Source organism: Zootoca vivipara, chromosome 5 (assembly GCF_965207765.1).
Source record: "Zootoca vivipara chromosome 5, rZooViv2.hap1.1, whole genome shotgun sequence".
NCBI classification, from domain to species: Eukaryota; Metazoa; Chordata; class Lepidosauria; order Squamata; family Lacertidae; genus Zootoca; species Zootoca vivipara.
In genome coordinates this window covers 37303559-37323979 of record NC_142588.1, presented here as the reverse complement: position 1 = coordinate 37323979, position 20421 = coordinate 37303559, and positions in this window count along the sequence as shown.

The following is a 20421-nucleotide window of genomic DNA, read 5'->3' as shown; positions in this document are numbered from 1 at the left end:
TCTGCCTCTCACATACCCTGAGCAGAATTCAAAGTCTAAGCTTGAGGGAGCTGTCCCAGTCTCTCCTTGCTTGTTGTCCATGTCTGCTGAGGCCTTTGGGCTGACCACAGAAGAAAATCCATCAGAGTTATCAATGAACACCAGCTTTGGGCACCAAGGAGAGGAAGCGATGGGGGGCGGGGAGCTAGGAACTGTAGTTTGTTAAGGGTGCTTGGGGTTGTTAGGAGACTCTTGCTACCTCACAGAGCTACAATTTCCAGTTCCCTGTGAAGATGGGTTGACTGTTAAACCGCTCTGTGAATTGTAGCTCTGTTAGAGGAATAGGGATCTCCTAACAAGGTCGGCAGTTCGAATCCCTGCAATGGGGGTGAGCTCCCGTTGTTTGGCCCCAGCTGCTGCCAACCTAGAAGTTCGAGAGCACGTCAAGTACAAGTAGATAAAAGTAGATACCTTCCGGCGGGAAGGTAAACGGCGTTTCCGTGTGCTGCTCTGGTTTGCCAGATGCAGCTTAGTCATGCTGGCCACATGACCCGGAAGCTGTCTGCGGACAAACACCGGCTCCCTTGGCCTATAGAGCGAGATGAGCGCCGCAACCCCAGAGTCATCCACGACTGGACTTAATGGTCAGGGGTACCTTTACTTTTACCTTTTAACAACTCTTAGCACCCTTAACAAACCACAGTTTCCAGAATTGTTTGGGGGAAGCCCTGACTGTTAAAGTGCTTTAAATGTATGGTGTGGGTGTGGCCTCTGATTTTAGGTTTTCTATTGCTATTTTAAAACTTGTGTATTATGCTGATAATTGTATTTCTTTGTTTTCATTGCATTGATAATTTGTAAGCTCCTTTGTGTTTCTTCATTTAAAAAATGGTGGGTTATAGTGGTAGCTGTGTGTTTATTGCACACCACTACAGTCTGTTACATGCTGGGGAGCTGATTTCCACGATATAATTGCTGTTACTAAGCTTAAACATAGCCAGTATTACTACCTTTGAAACCAGTCTATGTCACCCCCGAGAGGCATGTTGATGACTTGCCTACGTTGTACACTAGCAGCCAAATGATATGCATATTTGTTCATCAGTTGTGATTCTGAGTTCAATGTAACTAGGCACATGATTGCAGCATCTCTCTTCAGTATTAAGAAGACATCCTAATTCACTCAGGCAACACTGTCCAGGTCTAGGGATATCAAATGTGCCGTTCATATTTGCCAGATTGAGCATTTAGTCCCTGGCAGGACCAGCCCACCCATGAGGCAAAGCTAGGTGACTGCTTCAGGCGGCAGGATCCACATGGGCAGCAGATCCCAAAGTTGGTATTCATTCAGGGCTGGCCCACCCATGAGGCAAGGTGATGTGACTTCCTCAGGTAGCAAGATTCACTGGGGCAGCAGTTCCCAATGTCAATATGTCTTTCCCCCTCCCTTATTTCTGATGTATATCTTCCCTTACCCCTTCTTCCCTGGTAGGGAAGGAGGTGCCATTTTGGATTCTGCCTCAAGTGCCAAAATGTCTTGGATCAGCCCGAGTTCCTGGTTGTTTCAGACTCAAACATTTGCTTCATCCAGAGGAACAAAGGTGAATGTGATTTGTTCATCCAAATCAGTAACAGATGTTTCCCTGTTGCATTGTTCTAATACAGCCCCATGAATAAAGGGAAAGACAAGGGTGTGCATGTTCTTATCTCAGAATGAAATCAGAGAAGTTCATCCCACGGAGTCTATGTGAGCACAGCCTAACTTCAGTTTACAAAGGAAGGTACGACTGCTGCAGCAACAGCAGAGAAGATACAGGCATTTCAGAAGAAATCCACCCACTTTATAACTCTCCTCAATGATTAGGAAAACTTCATTGAGGTCATCCTGAAGTCTACTGTTTCTTGCCAGTACAAATGTATGATTATTCTGTCTGTACTTGAGAATCTTTTTAGTTGCCTTATGCTGCACCCTGTTGGGTATTATCAGCACTGCAGGCTACTTGTCAGATGTGATTGAAGAGGACCTTATCAGCATATCAGAAAAACACTTGAGTGCAGAGTTAAGGCACGTGAGCAGGACACTGAAAAAGCAAAAAGAATAAACCAGCAAAATGAGTAAAACTCACCTGCAGTAGCTAACAAACAACAATAATTCCATGTTGCAATATGGAAAACAACAAAACAGTGTTTTCCATAGCCACACTGTTCTCAGACAGGTGGTCGTTGTTAAGGCTCATTGGCTATAATGAGAAAGAAGTATATAGTCTCTTAGATCTATAGTTCCATGTTTAGTAGAATGGGGTGCTCTCAAGTCTTGGCTTTCTCCTTCCCCACTAGTCCCTTGGACCATCACCACCACCCAATGTGTGTGCTAAAGGGCAGATGGACCCTCCTGAACAGTAAAGGGGGAAGGGCAATAGGCTGAGTGGGGAACCCACAAAATCCATTTTCCATTCACAAAAGATCCAAGCCCCTTCAGTGGGTGGAAAGATACTCTTGCCATTGTCTCCTGTCAAGTACTAATTGCATGGATTTTAAGTGAGGATTTGCAGATTGCTCTTATTACTGTGAAATGTCATTTTCACATTTTCTACTTGTCAGTTTTGTGATGGATCTCCCTTTCCATTTTTGGAGTGATTTCTGCTCCCAGGTTGCACATAACAGTATGTGTTCTGCATTTGGGTCTGCACGTTGTCAAGTGGTTTCTGAACAGAGATAGGATTCCATTGTAAACATAACAACAACAACAACAACAACAACAACAACACCTAGTCAACCCAGGGCTAGTTGAAATGTAAAAAGGCCATAGTTCAGTGATACATCACATGACTTGCACTCAAGTTAGGGTTGTCTCCATTTAAAGTTGGGAAAGATCCCTCCCTGGTATCCTGGAGAACTGCTGCTGATCAGTATTGAAAACACAGAGTGATGGTCCAGCGATCTGACTTGGTATAAGGCAACTTTCTATGTTCTTCATATGATAGAGAGTCTATAACAGGGGTTCCCTCTCCAGTGTTGTTGGACTACAACTCATTGTCCCCGGCAACCAGACATGTGTGTGGAAGTTGAAGTCCAACAGCATTGGGGGGGGGGGCTTGTTGGCTATCCCTTTTCAACACCAGATAAAATGCTCAGGCTCCTCAAATGTCTCTCCTCTACCAACTATCAGGATCATAGAGTGACAACTTCCAAAGACTCATCATGGACATAAAGCTCTTGCTCCTCTGAATCTCATATATTTTATTGAAGACTTCATATGCTTGGTTCTGCTCAGTGGTCAGATTCTCATAGGTTTTTTAACTCATTAACACAACTCTTCAAAAGTTTAGATTCTTTCTGCCGGTCAAGCACAGCACTTACTTCTTTTTCTAAAACCCGCCCCATATGAATGGAGAGGGAAAGTTCTCTGCAAGTTTTGAGACTCACAGTTAGAGATGGATGCACCTGAAAGTTCTGACTCCTGTCCATTTTTCGTTTTGCCAATCTTATTGTAATGTGGGGACCTGAAGCTTCATTTTATACAGAGAGGATCAGAACCCAGGGCATGGATCCAAGTGGAGAGAACACATAGATACCGAGAAACAGATCAGAATTTTTGAAAATTCACAGAGATACAGGACACCCCTGGTAGGGATGTATTTCAACTTTATCTCCTGGTATGTTTCTTCAAGATTCTCCTGACAGATTACTGAAAGAGAGAAAGATGTTACACATCAAACACCATAGCAACAAGTATAAATTCTTTGTAGGTGGCACACAAAAAAGATTAAGAGAAAATGAAATATTCATATTCCTAACACTATGGTCAGAATGCTTTCTCTAACCCATCACCATTGTGCCCTGTTGCATTTCTATGGCTCAGCCATTGTTTTGCTTGCATTTGTTTATTTTTAAATAATTGCATACTTTCTTTCTCTCATAGTTGGTATTCAAGGAAACTTAACAAAATCTAATGAAAATGAAAAAAAACTTAAGGGTTGTATTTAACTAAGTCATATTCAGTGTACATTCATTGAGCTCAATGTACTTAATTTGGTCATGATGACGTAACACCTAAAACAGTTCTAAAACCATTAAAAATGCTATTCTACATAGTGGCAATGGCAACAATAAAAGCAACTGCTAAAAATTCGCTTCCACGGGAGGCAGTGGTGGCTACCAATTTAGATGGTTTTAAAAGACAATTGGACAATGTCCTGATTGTGGGAGCGGTTTGAGGCAGGGATACCAGAGACGGATGTCAAAGATGCCAGAATGGCCAGTTCTAGTTCTTTATTAAAGAAATGTCTAAACTTACAATGCAGCACGCAGAGCCTCACTGCTTTAACAGACACTGGGCGGACTCCGCAACAGTAAAAGGTCTTCAAGCAAACATACCATATAGCCCTATGCACAAAGCAGCATATGTCCATTTCTCCAGTACCTCTCATCACACCTGGCTGGTGTGACCATAGGTGATAGCTATCCAAAGCTTCTCCCATCTCTAGGCCTGGAGCCAAGCATCCCAAGGTCCACAGAGAAGCACAGCATCAAAGCAAGCCAAGTAGCAAGGAAATATAAACCTATATGAGTTCATTCTTGCAACAACTACCAATTATTTCTGGAGTTACATTGACTACTAAGATGGCATTTGCAGGCCTTCCAGAACATTTCACTTTGGTTCAACGCAAGCCTGCTCCATCTTCCATATGACAGCCCTTTAGATATTTGGAGATGGCTCTCATAGTCCCTCTGCACATTCTTCCCCTGAGTTCTCAATTCATCTTTAGGAAGCACATGGAAGAAAAGCATTTACAATTGTCATTTGGGCATGTGCAACCTTTTTTTAATATATTCAACTATATAAATACAGTCAAATGTAGCATGAGCAACCAAGCAATTATAGCTGCAATCAAGGTTATGCATGCCTATGAATATCTGTCATTACTGGTTGTGATTTGATTCTTTTTTTAGGCTTCATCATTTATTTATATTTTAAAATGCAAATATTTATATGCATGCAAATTGCATAACCTTTCCTGAAATAAGATACAGCATTTTTTTTATTTATTTTTTAAAAATACTGAGTGATCAGCTCTATTTTGAGTTTAGAGAAAAACTTCCGAACAAGGGACAAAGTATTTTTAAGCAAGCTGTCCTTGAAAGCAATCTTTAAATAAATAATAGTATTTACTTGATGATTTTCCAAGGTGTCAAACATACCAAGGAAACCCAGGGCTTCTTTTTCTCTTAGAAGCACACGATCTGAGCCAGAGACATGATCGCTAACAATATCTGACATTTCCTCTGTCACATAAACCACAAGGCCGGGAATCAGAGCTCCTTTCCTATTACTAGCAAGATTTCCTGCTACTATAGCATTCACTATAGTATGTCCTCTCTTCAAAACATCCCCAAAAAGGCCATTCCACAACTTCCATGGTTCATGGCACAACCATTAGTACAGTTTTTAAAACATTCTTATGTTTACTTCTTATACGCAATTGGCTGAACTTCAGTTTGAAGCCATTACCTCTCTCCATTTCCCAAGTGGGCTTCTTGTTATTTCTAACCTAAGTTCCTTTAAGACTCATTTTATGTTTCTAACCTTACCAGTTTCAACCCAATGCAGTACTTACGTGCACTGCTCTTACATTGCTTCCATATAGCCACAGTGGAAGAAATTCAGTGGCTCACCCTGGCAAATGTCAATCCAAGATTTTGTGGTTGTTTATTCATTTCTTAAAATTGCTCCCAAATGAGCCCAGGGTGCAAGAGACAAGTGATCAAACTATTTTAAAAGTCTTTAAAGGAATGCCAATACAGACTCAGAATGAAAGGTCTATGGCAGGCACCAAAAAGACCACAAAGCCAGTGCCTGCTGAATACTCAAGGGGAGGGAGTGTAAAGGATATAGATTTAATGTGCATAAAATGTTATGTGGATGTTTGCATGTGCAGAGAACTGTAAAACATACAGAAGGTGCTTATGCAGTTAACGTTTGAAGAAGTTGAAATCCTTGTTTCAATGTTAAGTCTGGATCTCTCTGCCAGTATACAGTGGTACCTCTAGTTACGAACTTAATTCATTCCGGAGGTCCGTTCTGAAACTGAAACTGTTATTGACTAGAGGCGTGCTTTCGCTAATGGGGCCTCTTGCTGCCGCTGCACCGCCAACACACAATTTCCGTTCTCATCCTGGGGCAAAGTTCTCAACTTGAGGTAACTCTTCCAGGTTAGCACAGTTTGTAACCTGAGGCATTTGTAACTCGAGGTACCACTGTATTGAAGAAGTAACTTGCTTATCTGAATCTCTCTCTGGGACCAGAGAGAGGTTAGTTTTGTGGCTATACTAACAAGTAAGAACTTAAAGAAAACTGGACTGCACTGCTAGTTGTTTAAGAGCAACGTGTTGATTTGTACTTGCAACAATTTTGTAACAAGTTTAAAGACAATTTGCACTCTTTCTTGTGGTGGAAAGCTCTGCACAAGGTCCAAATCAAGGAATTCTACTAATAGGGAGTTTCAGAAGGAAGGTGCCACAACACTAAAGGCCTAATTTGTGCTTTGTGGATGTCTCACAGTTTGGATTAGGGAGGGATAAAATCCCCCAGATCACCCCAATTCATCTCATTATTCAGCCCCATCACAGAGCAGTTGCACACCCCTGGTACATACGTCCGTCTTACGTTCGTGCAAGAGAATATGTGAATGTGTGTGATTCCATTGATACCTGGAGATACTGGGTTTTGTACCTATGACTCTGCATCCCAGCATGTGCTTGAACTATGGCCATCCCCCAAAGTTTCCCACCACCTCCTGCGTTTTGATTTTGATTTTCAGAAGCAGTGTACATGAAACTAATTGTCAATAACATGCAGATAACATCTGTGGAATTTTTAAAAGCAGATACAGCATACATAACCTACATGACCTTCATAGCTTTCCCGTCTGTCAGAAGAGCCAGCTATTCAAGATTTCTATGCATGTACCTTGCCTCACTTTACAATCTGATGTTCCCTTCCCTCCTCAGGTGAAGGGAGTCTAACAACCCTGTAAGAAAGATTTCAGTGTCAATTTGCCATTTTTGTCGAGTCAAATCACAACATGATCAGTTCATCGGTTCTGCAGAGAGATACACTAAGACATTTTGCATAGTGATGGGAGTCTGGAGTTTCTCCATAATCAAATCTCAGTTCTAGCAAACCAATCAGGACAAAAATCAAGCTGCAGAAAGTAGCAAACGAGAGACTGTTATTGAGGCCAGAGACTATTTGGGGAATGTAAATGGCTTGTTCCTTATCTGTGCTATTTGTTCGTAGGTAAGCGAAAAGATAGCAAGAGAAAAGTTCATCAAATAAAAAATGTAATTCACTCAGTAGCTGAACTAAGGGTAAGAGCCACAAGCAAACATATTCTACCGGAGGATCATGTATGGAAATTACATTGTAAATGTACATCTTTGACAAATAATACTATCAAAGCCTTCTTGTAATAATACAGTCTTAGAGGGCTTAAAAGAGAATTGCTTCTGATAACAACAATGATGAAAACCACTATTCTGCTTTATGGCTCTATCCGAATGTTAAAAAACAGATTTCTATCTTTAGCATTAATATTAATCCAGTTCCAATACAGTGGAACCTCGGTTTATGAACACCTCGGTTTATGAATTTTCGGTTTATGAACACCGCGGACCTATCTGGAACGGATTAATTCACTTTCCATTACTTTTAATGGGAAAGTTCGCTTCAGTTTATGAACGCTTCAGTTTATGAACAGACTTCCGGAACCAATTACACCCATGTTTCAGTTTATGAACGCTTCAGTTTAAGTACTCCGCGGACCCGTCTGGAACGGATTAATCCACTTTCCATTACTTTCAATGGGAAAGTTCGCTTCAGTTTATGAACGGTTACTCCGCGGACCGTCTGGAACGGATTAATCCACTTTCCATTACTTTCAATGGGAAAGTTCGCTTCAGTTTATGAACGCTTCAGTTTATGAACAGACTTCCGGAACCAATTGTGTTCATAAACCGAGGTACCACTGTAATACATTATCCGATTCCAACATACCGGATCAAAGTAGCCATGGTTCAGATAGATTAGGCTTTGGTATTTTGGAGAAAGAGCCACAAAGATGTCTGATTCCTCCGCCGATTATGGGGTTCTGCCATCTTGCGTAGCATCTGAAATGAAACTTGCTGCACGTGTTTGATAGTTAGCTGCAAGGAGGTTGCAGGGAAATCCAAGGCTCTGGACTCTTTCACATATGTGTGTGATGCATGCATCCAAGAACTGGTGTGAAATAGTTATGGTCCGTCTTTTGTGTTCCTACCCTACTCCACATTCCTGGAGACTAGTAGGGTACATGGAGACTGGTGGAGTGTTCAAGCAGTCCATATGGCACAGGGATGGTAAACTGGTGGCCTTGCAGGACTACTGCAACTTCCATCATCCATGACCATTGGATATGCTGACTGAGGTTGATGGGAAACAACATCTGGAGGGTCACATGTGCCACACCTCTGCCATATGGCAAGTTCTAAATACACTGGTTGGGGTTGTGATCTACCTGGCAACTGTGACAAGATACAAGGGGTTGTAGTTAGGAGAAACATCAAGAATGGAATCCATTTTCTGAGCTGCCCTGCTGGAGTCCAGTTCTTTGGTTGTCTCCTTTTATCATTAATAAAGGTTGCATCAACAAATATAACAGACCTCCATCTCCCTGAAATCGATAGGGCTTAAGTGCATGTTTAATTGCATCTGTAAAGGGTCTGGATTGTGCCCAAGTGGTGCATATTTCTAGATGCAAAGTAAATGGTATTCCTTTGGTGATTTTTCTGGATGGACTCCATTGTCTGAAAAAGTCATATACCGTAAGCATCGCTTATGCGGTAGAAAGACAGAGACTGATGATGGTGATAAATATGATGAATTGATCTGTAATTAGAAGTCTGTGGAAGCTTATAAGGAGGCAACAAATGTGTCACTGTTGATTCACAGCTGAAAATGCACATTGCCTCGGCACCATTTACTACAGTACAATGAAGTAATTAAACATAGGTTTTGGCCTACCGATAAAACCTTGCCCAAAGCAGATGTTTTAGCAACTGATGAATTTGAGTTTTTGTATATATCACACTGGAAGTAGCTCTATTTCATACTGCAATGAGTTTTGAAGAATCCAGAATTTCAGCTCAAGTTCTTCTCAGGTAAAGTAGCACAACTTACATTTACCAATCACCTTTCATATAAATTTCTAGGAGATATACAATCATGCCATAAAAAGACTTCAAAATACAAATGAATACACAAGGAACACACACACACATACACACACAGTGGTATGCAAGGAGTAAACCAATTTAGAGCTCTCTAAACATCTCAACAGCCAAGTAGTAAAGTGGGATACTTGCTAACAGAAGTTCTATTCAGGCATTTGACGTGATCATATTTTAAGATTCCTTCACTTAACAGGGCTCCTGGGTACATGCAAACATGCATCAAAAGAGATGTACAGTGGTACCTCTACTTATGAATAACTCTACTTATGAATGTTTCTACTTACGAACGGAGCTCCGTCTGCCATCTTGGATGCGGTTTAGATAGGATTTTTTTCTACTTACGAATTTTTAGATAGGGTTGCTTCGACTTACTAATTTTTCTCCCAATGCATTCCTATGGGATTCGACTTACACATTTTTTCGACTTATGAATGTGCGTTCGGAACGCATTAAATTTGTAAGTAGAGGTACCACTGTAGTTTCCTCTCCCGCAGTGTGATCCAACCTCCCTCCTTTCACTATCAGTTTCTCAGAACGTGTTCCTGGAGAAAGATTGATCTATGTGTTTCCAGAAAGCACAGACTGCTGTTTTCCTGTGGGTTTGCCTGCATCCCATCCATATTACACATTAGTGAACAAATTTGGTGCCACAAACCTTAGCATAATATGACATGAGGTTAGCCATTAACAGGAGTGGCCGGTGGGGAAGAGTGCCTGCAGGTACCGGGCACCATTGCCTCTTCCTGGAAGGGGCAAGGTGGTGAGGAGGTTGGTACTGTGTGGGTGCAGCAGCAGAAGTACCGGTACCAGATTGGATCCCTGTCAGCTCACCCCTCTCCCTCCCAGTCATAGCTGTCAACCCTCCCTTTTTTTGCGGGAAACTCCCTTATTCCAAGCCAGAGCTGTCAACGTTCCCTTTTTTTGCTGGAAATTTCCTTATTCCAGTGCCGTTTCTCGCTGCTGTCCTGGATTGTTAGATATACCGTAGACTGTCCCCGGGACAGGTGAGGCTGCTGATCCCTTATTTTCAAATCTGAAAGTGACAGCTATGCTCCCAGGACATTCTATACAAGATCTCAAAGCAGCTGTTTTATTACAGAGAAATTTCAGGAACAGACTGGAAAGAGAAGTTGCTGAATTGGAAATCATTACCAAACTTAAAACCATGGAAGCACCTGGGATGAATAGAGACATCGGATTCTTATCTCATTATGCATGATCAAGCTTTCTTTAGCACCTCAGCCCAGGACTAATTGCAGCCATCAGCAGCCATTAACAGCCATCTACAGGTTTACCACTCCCATCAGCCCATCTCCCATTCCCACCCACCCCCACCACCCTCTGTATATATATAGGGTCTGACACTTCTGTTTCTAGTGCATCTGAAGAAGTGTGCATGCACACGAAAGCTCATACCAAAATATAAACTTAGTTGGTCTTTAAGGTGCTACTGAAGGAACTTTTTTTATTTTGCTTCGACTCAGATTAGCTATGCTCCCAGTAAGCAGCATTGGTGTCACTCCCAGGATGTCTTGTGTGCAACGGCATCCCTCCCCGCTGGCCACACCTGGAATTAATTTATCTGGTATGAGGACTACCCACCCATCTGAAGGGCAATTGGCATAACAATCAAGTATGTTTGGTGAGAACTCGGAAGAGGTCCTTCTCCACTGCAGACCCCAAAGGTCACACTTGTTCCCTCCATATTTTATTTTTGTCCCTGGCTGTGAGTTTTTAAACACCTTACTTTTTAAAATGTGGATAAAATTACACTCTGCTCTATTTTATGTTCCTTCGGTTTCTCATATAGATGTTGAAAGTTGGTATTCACAGTCGAAGGACATTTTTCTTAAGATTCATTTCCTAAAAGCAAAACTTACATTATCAATCATTTTATAAATAATTGTGCATCAATTGAAAGAACAAGCATTCCATTTTCTTTCCTTTTTAAATAATATATAATGCTTTAAACCAACCAGCAGCTATAGATATAGATATATACTGGCAAATAAAATCATTTAAAGAGGACTGTTAAATGAATGTAGTAAAGGCACAATATATGGCAGTCTTTATTTCTGCCTTTATTGGCGTCAGTTTAGATGATCCACTGCTATAGTGAACCATTTAACTACCGTGTTTCCCCTTTTTTAAGACACCGTCTTACAACTTTTTTCTCTCAAAAAAACACAGGGTGTCTTATTTTCGGTAGGGTGTCTTTTTTTAATTACCTGATGATGATAAGATATAGTTTGCATTTCTGTACATTACATTTCTGTACATTAATTAATGATGATGATAAGCTATAGTTTGCATTTCTCTACATTACAAAAAGGGAAGAAAAAAAGAAGAAAAACTGGCTCAGGTGGTCCGCCCGGCCCGGCAGGGCACTCCAAGCGCTTGGCGCTGCGCCGGTTCTGGGCGGCGGGGAGGCAGGTCTCCTCGGCTGGGTCAGGCGGAGACCGCTGGCTCAGGCACTCCGCCCGGCCGACAGAGCGCTCCAAGCGCTTGGTCTTGCGGAGCGCTCGACGCGCTCCAAGCTGCAGCCGCCGTATCTGGGCGGCAGGGAGTCAGGTCTCCACGGCCGGGCCAGGCGGAGGCCGCTGGCTCAGGCGCTCCGCCCGGCGCAACAGAGCGCTCCAAGCGCTCGGTCCTGCGGAGCGCCCGACGCTGCAGCCGCCGGATCTGGGCGGTGGGGAGGGAGGTCTCCTCGGCCAGGCGGAGGCCACTGGCTCAGGCGCTCCGCCCGGCCCGACAGAGCGCTCCAAGCGCTCGGTCTTGCAGAGCGCTCAATGCGCTCCACGCTGCAGCCGCCGGATCTGGGCGGTGGGGAGGCAGGTCTCCTTGGCCGGGCCAGGCGGAGGCCGCTGGCTCAGGCGCTCCGCCCAGCCCGACAGAGCGCTCCAGGCGCTCGGTCTTGCGGAGCGCTCAATGCGCTCCACGCTGCAGCCACCGGATCTGGGCGGTGGGGAGGCAGGTCTCCTTGGCCGGGCCAGGCGGAGGCTGCTGGCTCAGGCGCTCCGCCCAGCCCGACAGAGCGCTCCAAGCGCTCGGTCTTGCGGAGCGCTCGATGCGCTCCACGCTGCAGCCACCGGATCTGGACGGTGGGGAGGCAGGTCTCCTCGGCCGGGCCAGGCGGAGGCCGCTGGCTCAGGCGCTCCGCCCGGCCCGACAGAGCACTACAAGCGTTGGGTCCTGCGGAGCGCTCGATGCGCTCCATGCTGCAGCCACTGGTTCTGGGAGGCGGGGAGGCAGGTCTCCTCGGTCGGGCCAGGCGGAGGCAAGACCGCTGGCTCGGGTGCTCTGCGCGCTCGTCGCTGCAGCAGCTGGCTCCAGGCACCGAGCCGGCAGGTTTCCTCCTGCTGCTGCAGCAGCCAGCGTTCTGAGTCCCGCTGGCTGGTTGGGGCGCTCGGCGGTCTCTCTCCACATGGCATGGAGGTATGTCTTATTTTCGGGGTATGTCTTATGTTTAGCAAATGTTTAAAAATCCTGCCATGGCTTACTTTATGGCTACGCCTTAAAAAAGGGGAAACACGGTACCAAAGTTTTTTGAGAGTCTTTGTTTCCCATTAATTTTTATACCATGGCAAATAAGTAGCTGCTGTCTATTTCCAGAGGAATGGAAACCAAACGATACAGCCTTGACAACCACCTGCTATTTCTTGACGAATGATGAAGACAAGCATAATATTAATAGAACAGTGGGCTGGCTTGGAAACATCCTCACTATACTCAGTGCCAAGGCTATGGACAGCATTGATTGGCTAGCGCCTGTAATATCACTAATCCACCTATAGATAGATAGATAGATAGATAGATAGATAGATAGATAGATAGAGATATAGATCTCAAAACAATTCCTACTTCCCTATTCCCACACGGTGCATATCCCATGCATTTCAAAACTTCCTCATTTATATTCAGTAGATGTTATCTATCTATCTATCTACACACACACCCCATATCTGTCAGGGACTGGGCAGAGGATGAATGGTGGAGACTGCCTCCCCACCCTGACCCCTCCAGGGAGGAGGAAGAGGAAGACAGTATAGATTTACAATAGGGGTTTGAGGGAGGTCACAGCTCAGAGGCAGATGAGGGGGGAAGTTGGGAAATAAGGGAGAGGAGGAGGCAAAACCGGAACAGCAGCTGACTGGTGCGGTGTCTTTAGAAAGCATTCCAGACCGCCCCACCCTCCCAGAACCTGACTAGCCTTATACTTTCCTGGGCAACATTAACAGCCAGTGGAAAAATTAACCTACAAAAGTATGGCAAATGGCTGGCATTATTAGCCAGCAAAGGCCTCTGTAAGTTTTCAGCATATGACAAAACTGAAGCACCATCAGCACAGGCCCTACTTCTCAGGGGAGTCTTTTCCAAAGAGCCTCACCAGGTCTATGCAGAGTGGGGGCAGCTGGGTACACTTGCCCTAGGCCTCAGAGGCATAGGTGCCAACTCCCAGATTGAAAAATCCAGGATCGGCGCAGCGCAGCACCGGAAGTCGCGCTGCAGCCATTTTGAAACTGGGCAGAGCAGCACCGGAAGTCGCTTCTACGCATGCTCTGCCCATTTCCAAAATGGCTGCAGCACCGGAAGTCGCGCTGTGGCCATTTTGGGACTGGGCAGAGCAGCACCGGAACTCGCTTCTACGCATGCTCTGCCCATTTCCAAAATGGCCACAGCGCCAGAAATCGCTTCTGCGCATGTCCAAAGACTCCAGACATGTGCAGAAGGAACCTCCCCGGGCCGGTAGGAATCCGAGGGATTTACGGGGGTGTTTTTTTAATCCGGGCTGCCAGCGGGAAACGGCTGAAAAACGGGGGTTTCCCAGGGAATACGGGAGACTTGGCAGTTATGCTCAGAGAGCAAAAGCTAGTGAGAGATGGAGCAAGAGTAACAAGCAGGGCCACACTCCCCATCTTCCTAACTGCTTTTTTAATATAACCATGTCCACCCTTCATCCCAAAACACACCCTCCTTACCTGACACCCCCAACCCCCACTTGCCTTGCCCTAACCAGGACAGAATCAGGAGGAAGAAGCTTCTATTTTCAGTAAAGTTTTTTTTAAAAAGGTGTAATAGCTAAATATGTATGTAGTGCTTAAAAATATAAAATAGGCAGGCAGCCCACACTAGACACCTGGTGGGAAATACAAGACAGATGGTTCACCCAGTGTTCTGCTTGACAGAATGTATGTCTGACAGACAAATTGTAAAGCCAGGAGGAAGCCTGTAGGGGAGAGACCCATTGTGACTTCTCTTTAAATATTATGATTGCCTTCAGCCTAAGCTTCAGTTTGTTCTAGAATGTTACAGGAGTAGAGATAACATGAACCCAGTGTACAACTGTCAGTCTCTGTAATCGTAACTAATATCTCAAACAATTACTATTTATTTACGGCTGGATGGCCTGCCCCAGTGCCCCACCCTTCCTCCCTGCCCAGGGCAACTAACATAGAATCTTATGAAACTGTATCCAAAAGTCAATAGTGAAAATGGCAATTATAAAAATTACAGTGCCTAAATATATCCAGTAGTGGACTGTAGTGGGGCACCATCACCACTCACCTGACCTCCACTCAGTCACGCCACTGTTGGAGCCAATACGGTTTTCCTGCCTGTATGTTTCATGCATCGCTCAGCAAGCAGACCAAACTACTGTACCAGCCAATAAAAAGAAAAGAAACAAACCTTTTTGCACCCAGCAAGCTGGGATATCAGGACCATGTGTCCTGGCTTGTCCACTAACCTGCTGCAGGTCAACAACTCACGGAAGACAGCTATTATTGACTATGAGTTGAAAAAACTCGACATTGATGTTGCTGCTCTAAAGGAGACCAGACTCACTTTGAATGGCATCCTCTGAGAAAAGAACGACACGTTTACTTGGCAACGGGGGCATTCAGGAGAACCACGTATTCACGGTGTTGGCTTCACAGTGAGGAATTCCCTTCTATCTGCAACAGAACCACTGACCAAGGGCTCTGAGCACTTGCCTCCCACCTCTGTTCTTGTTAATATCTTGAGCATCTACACTCCCACTGTGTGTTCTGACATTCAAGGATCAGTTCTACAAGGAGCTAGACTAGGCTGTCAGGAGGGTCCCAGCCTGCAAACATCTATTCCTGCTGGGAGATTTCAATGCCAGAGTTGAGGATGATCATCACACATAGGACAACTGCATTGGCGGAATGAGCAAGAAAGGACAAAGGATGCTTGAGCTGTGCTCGTATCACTGCCTCCGCATCGCAAACATGCTCCTCTCTACCAAGGCTAAACAGAGTGTGACCTGGAGACATCCAAGATCAGGCCACCGGCACCAGCTGGACTTGACTGTCACCAGGCGATCAGCACTAAACTGTGTTCATGTCACACAGAGCTACCACAGTGCCAGCTGTGACATGGATCACTCCCTGGTGGCGAGTCAAAGAGGACTCATGGCACAAAGCATAAAGCGCAACCTTGAATCAACGCTGGCAGAACAGCCATACCTGAAATTCGTGAACGCTTCTCTGATTCCGTTGAACAAGCTCTACTGAATTGCCCCAGAGGCAGTGTTGAAGCAAGGTGGAACTAGATCAAACAGGCAGCCTGCAATGCAACAATGTCCTCCTTCAGTATTTAGGTGTGATGCAATAAAGGCCACCATATTTCTCTAGCTCACATTGTCAACCTCTTTGCTGAATGCCCACCCCTAATACACAAACACCAGGATCCTTGGCTGGCTCAGCTCAGGTAAAAATCTGTTAATAAAGTACATCAAAAAAATTCTTCAGCTGATCACATTCCATAGGGATAAATTAATCCCCATAAAATTTCACATTAAGAGATACATTTTAGCAATGGAAGTAAGGTGCAGTGATATGAAATCAAATAGAATTTTATAGCAATAGTATTAGGAGTGTATTATAGTATTAGAACCTCCTTTTCCAGGGAGGTTCAAGGAATAGTAGTGGCAGTGCTTCTTTTGTGTTGTGTTCATTTCCCAACATATTTATAGAGCTTCCTTTTACAAAAGTCTGGAGTAAAATGAATGGCTGTCATGGGTGATCTCTCAACTCAAATTTTATCAGAGGAGACCCAATGAAATAGATGGACTTACTGTAAGTAACTTAAGCCCATTGACTTCAAAAGAACTAATATTGACTTCAAAAGAACGTTTCCGAGCACAATCCAAAGTGTTGGTACTGACCTTTAAAGCCCTAAACGACTTCTCACGTTCTTCTCTGGTCTCCCTTTCTTCCTGCCCAGGGTAGCCCTACCCTCTGCCTGCCCTTCACAGCTGGCACACCACGCAGGCAGCTATAACCTGTTCTCCTTGTCCGCTTTCCAGCAGCCGCTACAAGCTACCCAAGGGAGGAGGCCAGAGCCGCCCGCCGTGTAGAGCCAACGGGGTGCTCCACCACTACCGCCACTCAGGATAAGAGCTGGCACATCCTCCTCAGCAACAGCACTGGCAGGGGGGGGGGGAATAGGGCATTCAAAGCAGAAGCCAGGATGTCTTCTGTAATTCTGGGACTGTTCCCCTGAAAATCTGGACACTTGGAGGGTAGGTCTTCAACCAATTGTGGTGTTTAACTGGGACAAAAAATGTAAAAGATCTTTTCAAACTACAGGATTGATGATCTGAAATCTGCCAGGTCAAAAATGCTATTAAGCTAATTTTTTTTTCAAAAAATTGTTTTATTAGACAAGTTCAGAAGATGTGAATTAAACAAGACAGGACTCTTCACAGCATACAATTATCAGCTTGTTAACTTGTTACTCCTTGTACAAAGGTCATGGTTCATGTGCCACGCTTTGTGCTTGCCTCAACTGAATGCAAATTCATATTCATACGGCAGTTTTCACCCACCTGGTGCCCTCCAGATGTTTTGGACTACAATTCCCATCAGCCCCAGACAGCACAGCCATTGGCACCCGATTGGCGAATACTACAGTACCGTAATGTATATTTACTTTTAACTCTAGCCCAATGGAAAGAAGACTGTAAGAGGTAAAATAAAACATTAACAATCCAACAGAATAATCAAAGTGCACTGCCTTCTTCAGGTATAAGTATGAAGAGGGTTGGGGCCTTGCTCACTACTACAGCTATTAAGTTTTGGGGCTGCTTTGGGATGTGCAGGTGTTGGATATTGTTAAGTCACCTATTGCTACATTCCATTTTTGATATATTTTACATGAATTGTTAGCTGTTGCATTGGTTGTTGTTGTTTTGCTATGTTTTGCGCTATTGCGATTATATTAATTTTTGTGGAAAAATGGAGTTTATAAATAAACCAGCCATAATGATGACTAACATTGGCGAGTTGCTCTTTCTTAACCTCAGTCCCTAATATTTAAAATGGGAATAATTCTCCCCAGTGACTAATTAATACTGTGGCTGAAATAAAGACTGGGAATAGAACAAAGAAATAGACCATAGCTCTTCTGTACTATATCACCACACCTTGGAAAATTATGCAGTCAGGGAGCATAAAGTTTATTCTGCATTTACTGCTCCACTAATATAGTGAATAGCAGGTAATTGCATTTATTCCAATCCTTGCAACTGTTTCTAGTTCTATTAATCATATAATAGGATGAGCTAGAACTCTTCTGTGCTAGAATTTATATCTGTTAAAAAGCCCCTCTTTGTCATGAAGGGTAAACTGAATCATTTCCATTCTTTTAAACAAAAGCGGGCAAATATTACATTCCAGTGAATTGTTTCAGGTAGTTACTTTCCCCCAATGTTTTTCCAATTAAAGAACAATGCACTTCTGGATGACACAGTGCCTTCAAAACAGTATTATCTTCTGACTTGCTTTGATGCAATTTATTAAGTCAGAGCCATTTGATGCTACAGTAGTAAGCACAAGCAAGTACCCTGTAGATGATGAAGAAAAACAAGTTTAGCAGTAAAGCAAATAGAAAATATTGATCTCTCTTTAGATGCTGTAACTGAAAATCTTCTGTAAGATATATCTTCCCTTATTCTCTCCTGATCAGTGCCCTTCACTATTTGCCAGCAAGAGACACAGAGAGATGAGTGTAACCTTGAACGATACGAAACTTTCATGTAAGCACTGAGAAAAAGAAAGAAAGAAAGATTGGTCCTTTCCATCATCAGAAAGGTTCAATAGTTGCATATAGACTGAGGAAAACTAAAAGGGTGGTTAATTCTCCCAATTCTTCAGAGGCCTTTTCTCCAGTATTGCTGAAATGAGTGCAGACAGACATTCTATGCAGAATATGAAATGTATCTGATTATGTCCATAGCATAGCTTAATACAGACAGGAAGGATCTGGACATGAATAAACCATTAAATGATATTTTAATGTGTGAATACAAGAGTGGGAAGACAAGGGTTTGGTGCCTTTGGAAAAAGTACAAGCACGTTCCCCATGTGACAAATTCTGAACTCTTCTGAGTTCAAAAATGTGTGTGTGTTTACTTCACTAGCAACACTGCAGGAGACCTAAGATGCTGAGAAACAGATGTTTAAGATATTTTCTGTACCACTGAACACTCTTCTTTTTTTGCGCTCTCTAGCATTGCTGTGCATTGGGAAATTATGACTTGAAATTCATACGTTGTTAGCTGCTGCAAAAAAAAAATAGATATGCAATCTTGAGCTTATTATATAACTATAGTGGGGAAAGACTAACTGGGCAAGATGCCAGGGGGTGTTAGCGTTTTTAAAGGAACTGAGCTCTGTCAACAATACCTTCGCCATTTCCTTACGGCTAACACACCATGGAAAAAGACTCAAGAGATGGAGTAATGGTGGAAAAGTCCCATGTATTCAAATATAACAACAGAACACCTACCAAAACAATAACCAGATGATGTAAGTAGGGGCAGGTGGGTTTGAAGTGACATATATGAGGGAAGCAGTCCTCCACCCCACTAAGTATGGCAATAGCCAAATTCCATGGCTCTCCAGCGAAGGGTTGGGAGAAAATTCTCCCTCCCTGCTAAGTGAGCCTTGGGTATATAATCCCAACATATGCACTCAGACCCCACTGTCCAGCATTCACCAAGGTGCACACATCAGGTCTAAAAGGCAGCCCCAACAACCTCCTAAGCAAAGGCTGTGGGAGGTGATTCCAGGGTACCATTAAATCCCATAATGCATCGGGGCATCTTGAGTTCTTAAATTCCCTTCCCTTCTCTCGCTGAATGCCAAACAGACCAAATCAGTACATACATCAAGAATAACCATATAGTACAAAGTAGGCCAAAAAAAAAGTTGTGCCAATGGTCAATCAGGAACTCCCCCCAGAAAATTCCTACTCAGCCCCTGCAAAGAGTGATTAGCAAAAAAACAACAACAACAACAACCAGAAACAAACCCAAAGTATAGATGGCTGAAGAGAGAGTGCTGCAAAAGAGGAGGAGGAGGAGGTGGAGAGGGGGGAGGAGACTTAAAGAGTAACCTGGTGGCTTCCCTCCTATTGGGCACTCCTGCCCATGTAATGCCAAGAAGACACCAATTTGTAGAATACTCACGTCTTCTCCCAAGAAAGGGTATGTGGCAAATTCACCCCTGCTAAAAGGCAGAAGTGGCATTCTCAGGATTCTGTTTGTTACAGTGGTTGACATGAAGTCTGCAGGCTGTTATCTGTTCTTCCAATGATTCTTTTAATTGACCAAGAAGCTTTCTTGAAATTGATGGGCCCAGTTATGAACTACCACATAATGACAGTGGTGTTTAATGGGGAAGGTGAGGCATGTGGTGCTGTTACATATATGAATCTGGGTTACACCTATTTGTCATGCTCATTATGGGTGTGAAATAACCTAGTAAGAACTGGTAAACTAGTGGAAAGCTTTCTACAACCAATTTCTGTGTGATTATCATTTACGATTGTCTCCTAAATTAAATTTGCTTGAACTGGTTATTTTTGACAGTGCCTCCTTGACTTTTCATTTAGGACTGTGGACTATTGTTCATTGCAATAATACGAGTGCTTGTGTATTTGCCAAATATTCACTCGAGATTTCATATTTTTTTCAGTATTCAATTATGCTTTATTTCCGTATTTAATTCTTGTAAAATCTCTGCATGGATTTTGATAATAGATTTTGGCAAAAATTTAACCACATCTAGATGGGTCCCAGAACTGGCTTCTGAGATCTCTAACACTGGCATTAAACAAAACTAAAAATAACAACTGATATTTTCT